The sequence below is a fragment of the Aplysia californica genome, unplaced genomic scaffold (assembly GCF_000002075.1).
Source record: "Aplysia californica isolate F4 #8 unplaced genomic scaffold, AplCal3.0 scaffold00822, whole genome shotgun sequence".
NCBI lineage: Eukaryota > Metazoa > Mollusca > Gastropoda > Aplysiida > Aplysiidae > Aplysia > Aplysia californica.
In genome coordinates this window covers 150,483-155,792 of record NW_004798092.1, presented here as the reverse complement: position 1 = coordinate 155,792, position 5,310 = coordinate 150,483, and the positions used below count along the sequence as shown (strand labels likewise).

General features: G+C 38.7%; 1 protein-coding gene across 1 annotated transcript in view; it reads left to right on the top strand.

Annotated features, from left to right (window-relative positions):
- Positions 1-2,827: 2,827 nt before the first annotated feature.
- LOC101849566 (protein MON2 homolog) overlaps positions 2,828-5,310 on the top strand; it is a gene marked incomplete at its 3' end in the record, with an annotated part of 26,901 nt that continues 24,418 nt past the window's right edge. The window contains 1 exon segment of the mRNA XM_013088858.2: positions 2,828-4,762.

Sequence of the window (5,310 nt, the reverse complement as noted above, 5' to 3'; positions counted from 1 at the left end):
TTGGTGTTTCTTTTGTCGGAAGTTAAAATTTGGACAACGGGCCAAAGAACACTTCGATTTCAAAAAGTTGATCTAATTAATAATTGTTACCAATTTATTAACATTGCCCAAACATTATTTTGTTGGGAGTTCTGTATTTTAAAATAAATTAATAGGGAGATAAAATTAACTATGGACCTAATTTCCTCGCTATATGATTTGACACTTTTACTATAGGCCTTCGTTTATTATACGAATTGTTGTTGATTTCCGAAACAATTTTACGGGTTTGAACAACAGGAGCTGAATTCTTGTTGCGTGCTGGTAGATCTACTAGATTTCTTTGTCTCTATAATTATATACTTTTTTATTAGGCTATAATGTCTTGTGAATTTGTACTTGACCTAGCCTTTCGCAGGGACTTGTAAGAGGCAAATAAATGCTAGCCTAGGCTCGTCGGAAAATAACAGAAGTTCGGGGAGAAGGGCGGAGGGGGGGGGGGGGGGGGGGGGGGGGTTTACGTGTTCACGTGTTCACATTTATTTAGTCACACCTTTGCCAAATACAAAAGGGTACGCACCTACTTTTAAAAACACGCCTTTTAACTTTTACAGTGCCAGTGTATCTTTTTACCTAGAACAAGGGTCTCAGCTTCGCCGGCCTAGTGAGGCAGATAAAAGGTTGATACATAATTGTACTTTGTGGTCCCTACTTGATATCAAAGTTTAGTGTCAATGCTGCTCAAGTTTGACCAATATTTGTTACAAGAATTGTCCCTCTCTTTCTCTGAGCCCGCCAGGACGTTCAAGCCGACCATTTTCCTTTTTGGTAGCACGTGATACTCTTCTCCACCATGAACATTTGTATCGCTTCCTCAGAATTACAAAGTTCTATCTGCACGGTACCGTACTGAAAGCCACCTAGTTTTGAGAAATTTGACTTCAATTTTTTTTAGATTCACATCATGTCAAGCTTTTTCGAAAGCATTTCTTTGAATATGTTGGTAATGACTCCAAATAATCTTACGATTTTGATATATAGAGCAGATAAAACCTTTGGTTTCTGGCCTCATGGTCTCATGGTAACCCAATTTCGGCCAAACATGTCAAATAGAACTTTGTAATTCTAAGACGGGGTGCCCACTACGGCTGGATCGGGCTGATCGCCCGACTCGATCGCCTGAAACTGAAAACGTGTTTGTTTCTGAGGCGATCGAGTCGAGCGATCCAGCTCGATCGGCCGATCCCGTCCTATGTGGGCACCCCGTATAAGGTAGCGGTGTGTCAAAGAACAGATCAACAGATCCAAACTTCGGGATGAGCATTTTCAAGCGATACGCAGAGTCTCACCAGAGAGTCGAATTCTAGGCTCTCTGGTCTCACTATAATAATATTCCCTCAAGCCAAATGTGGTATACTGAGCTACAAAGTTAGTATAAGAGGAATGCGCTGCTATAATTTGTCTCTTATGACAGCAAGGAATATGGGAAAAGGTCTATATAATGTTCTGAACAACCGTTCACGTTCTGACCTATTAATAATTATTGAGAAGAGGTTAGATCAGCTGTAGGCTATTTAAACAAACTAAAAATTATATGCAGGCTAGGGTAATTTGAGTAGGAGACCCGATAGGCTATCTAAAATTAAAGTCTTTTTGTTTGCTCATTATATCTAACCGTCAACCGACACCGTAAGAGCATAGAATGTAGACAATTCCAATACAAACCGTGGGCCCAAATGTTTGATTTAATGGACCCGTGTTTACTATTTCACGAGAAAAGGTGTTGAAAAGGTCAAATAAGCTCGTTTTCTATACTTTATCATTTAGCTGTGACCACATGTCAGTGTTTAGTCCTCCAGCGATGTCATTTCCTCTGACTAATTCTGCCAGGGCAATTCTGCATATTATCATGTTTTCTTTTAAGCATAGGCCTAATGTATAGGCCTACGACACTTCTTTTAGAGTAATGAAAGTACATGCTTGAAAATTCCCCTGGAGAATGCAATGAATGTACCCTAAATCTGTCTATTAATCCCATTTTTCGTATTTTTCTTCCCCGTTTCCCTGTTTGATCCATGTTCACACACAAAACTAACTCACATTCAAACTCAAAGACCCCCCCCCCCCCAATACACACACAACCATACACACTCATACAGTGAATTCCCTCCGATTTTCCTTTGAAGGCGAAAAACACCACCCGCAACAACAACAACAAAAGTTTGTGTTTGTCCAAATTCCTTGTGGCCGCAAAGCTTATCGCTGATAATAGGCCGAAGCGTTCCGTACATTTTGTACCCGCAAAACAAACGTCCTAATAATATAAGTGTCGAAGATTAGAGGCGTTACAAAAGAATAATAAACACAAGAAAGACAGATGAGGTATAAGTTCTATCGTACATATATCATGCATATATTTTTCTTAGTGTATTATGAAAGTGAATGGTTAGTTGTGGGAGAGGAGTTTATTGGAAATTTATAATTTATGCATGGCCTGGTCAGAGTCGCCTCAACTGTGTCATTATCTCCTTTCTGGCACTTGGAAAAAGACAGGGGGGGGGGAGGGGGGGGAGGTCGTTAGTCCAGTTGGTATAATGCTGGATAACATAGCGGGTGGCCCTGTTTCGAATCCCCCACGAGGTGTTGTGAGCTATGGTTATTTTTTTTTTAATATTTTTTTTTGGGGGGGGGGAGGGGGGGGGGGGTTGTTTTTTCTTGTTTTTGGCTCTTCATCCATTTAGCCGATCCTTTAAGAGATAGGCGTAAAATTCAGAAGTCTCCCTTTATTAACAACATAATTTACCTCAGAGTTAAAAGGAGCGTCAAACCTGCATGAATTCATTTGTTTCCCTCGACGCACTGGATCCGCTAAAAGATGAAATAACCCGATCATAACATCTTACAAGCTTGGTTCGAATGTTGAGAAAGCAGAACTACGCAGACATATAGGCCTAGGGAGATTTAAGGTAGCAAGGGGAAGACTGGGATACTGGGCGAATACACTAATAGTTGGAACTAGGGATAAAGCTGCACGATTGAGTAGCGGTAGGGGAAGGGCAATAATGCTTGATATATAGGCACAACCAGGGAGTGCAGCGAGATGCCGCAAAACTTTTACTAAAATTTAAAAAACTATAATTCAATAATTCAAATTCTTGAGTCAATGTTGTGATTTATGCAGGCCCATTATGGGGGTTGCGGTGGCAGGAAATTTACAGCACATGTCAGCGTCATCAGCTTCTGTTTTTGCCCTTCAAGCTTTGAACTCTGAAATAGCTAAAATGCCAGGCTCTCCAAAGATACTCCGAGAAGAACGGCGAACAAACTACAGTATGTTATCTGAATTGGGTAGAGCGTCGCATTCGTGACATATTGTCTTTAATGTTAGCAGAGACAAATATGCATATATATGTAGATCTATATGGTAGTGTCGGACGACAATAATGAAGATAATTAAGATGATTTTGATTACACAACGCTTTTTGAAATCATATTAGGCCGACAATGTATTTTGTCTTGGACCTGGAATGATCAGATAATCGGGATTGAATTGTTCCTCTAGGACTTTTAGAATTAAATAAGAAAGATGACATGACCACTACTATTGTACGGTAAAAACTTCTTCGGGCGGCACTTAATAATATCTAATTATTCTAATTTATTTCTAAGTTATATGTTTAAGGTGAGGCAAGGATATCGATTGGGGAGATTAACTCGATTAAATTCCCGTCCCTAGTTCTGGTTTCAGGAGAAGATACAACCAGGTTAATATATGTAGGCCTATTACTTGTTTTATGCATTCTTAAAAACCATGATATCACTTTCCCTTTCGAGAAATTTAGATTTATAGGTCAGCTGCTCTACTTTTGCAAGTGTCTCCTCGCGTTGCCTTCCGATGTTATTTAAATATGTTGCTACCTTAGAGAATTATAAATTTCTATCTGACATTTTTGGACGTTTTGAGTTGCTAAGACCATTACGAGGTCAGAAACCAAATTAAATGTGTTATCTGCTCCTCAAAATCGCAAGATCATAGGCCTACGGAGTCATTATCAAGATACATAAAGTATTAAAAGAATTGCATTCGGAAAAGTTTGACTTGTGAAACTCAACATTTTTAAAGACAAATTTATAAAAATAGGTAGGCTACTGAGCAGCTGATGGAACTTTGTAATTATGGGATAGCGATTTGAGTGTTGCTGACGTTTACATGTACATGATCAATGGTTCAGCATTCGCGAGCCATCCTTTGTAGAAAGCTCCAGACTCATTGTTACGAGAGCGAGGGAGAGAAAGTACATCTACATTGTATTTCTATTGTCACATCTAATGATTCATCCGTCACGGTTGAGTGGCTGAAATCTAGGCTAAAAAACCCATTAAAAATTATATATTTTATATTCAGGACGAAAATGCTCCACGTTTCGGCATAATTTTCGATAATAAAATATATTTTCTCGCAGGGTTACAGATTTGTAATTGAAAAATCCCACTAATAACTGAAAACCTTCCATAGAAACAACGGTAGGAGCAATATTGTTACAACAACATTGTCTCGTTGCTTAAAAAATCAGTAGAATTATGCGAATTGTGAATAGGAAAAGAAACGACGGCGCTATGCTGGAGGCACAGAGAGTAATCTCCCGTTTGTTGGCATCGTCACTACTTCAATATGGCAGCCTCCTGTGTCTACTGGAAGTAACAAGATTGGCAGTGTAAACTTTGTGTGTATTTTCTTCAATCATCAACTGAACATTTTCTCGAGGATATTTTTAGGTCAGATGTAGGTAACGTTTATCATATTCTCCCACTAAGAGGTAGGAATACCTGTTGCTTGCCCTTGACACCGCCCACTTTTTGTTTGTTTATGCTTTCATTCCCTTGCATTTGCTAGGGGAAGTAGGCTTGTGTTGTTGGAGCAAAGCCGCTGTAAGTGTAAACAACGGAAATGGCTCTTGTTCTTTTTTTTTTTTAGCTTCCTATTAAATCATCAATTACTTTTTACCAGAGTATCATTTTACATTTATTGATTCAGTGTTGATTTTGGGTGAATTGGAATAATTGAAATTTATAAGTAGGCCTAGATTTACTACTACTAACTGTCAGTGTGTTACTATTATTAGACAGTGATAAATCACTAGGACAGTCAATGTTCGTGGTAATGATACTATACTGGTTACTCATACTCACTCTCACAAACTGTCCCAAGCAACGACTTTTTATTGTTCAAAAGACAAAAACAAAGCATATACACACTAATGAAGTGAATGGCAAGTATATAACTCAAGATGCTGACAGTTCTTTTAATTGTTGCTTTAAAAAAAATGACAG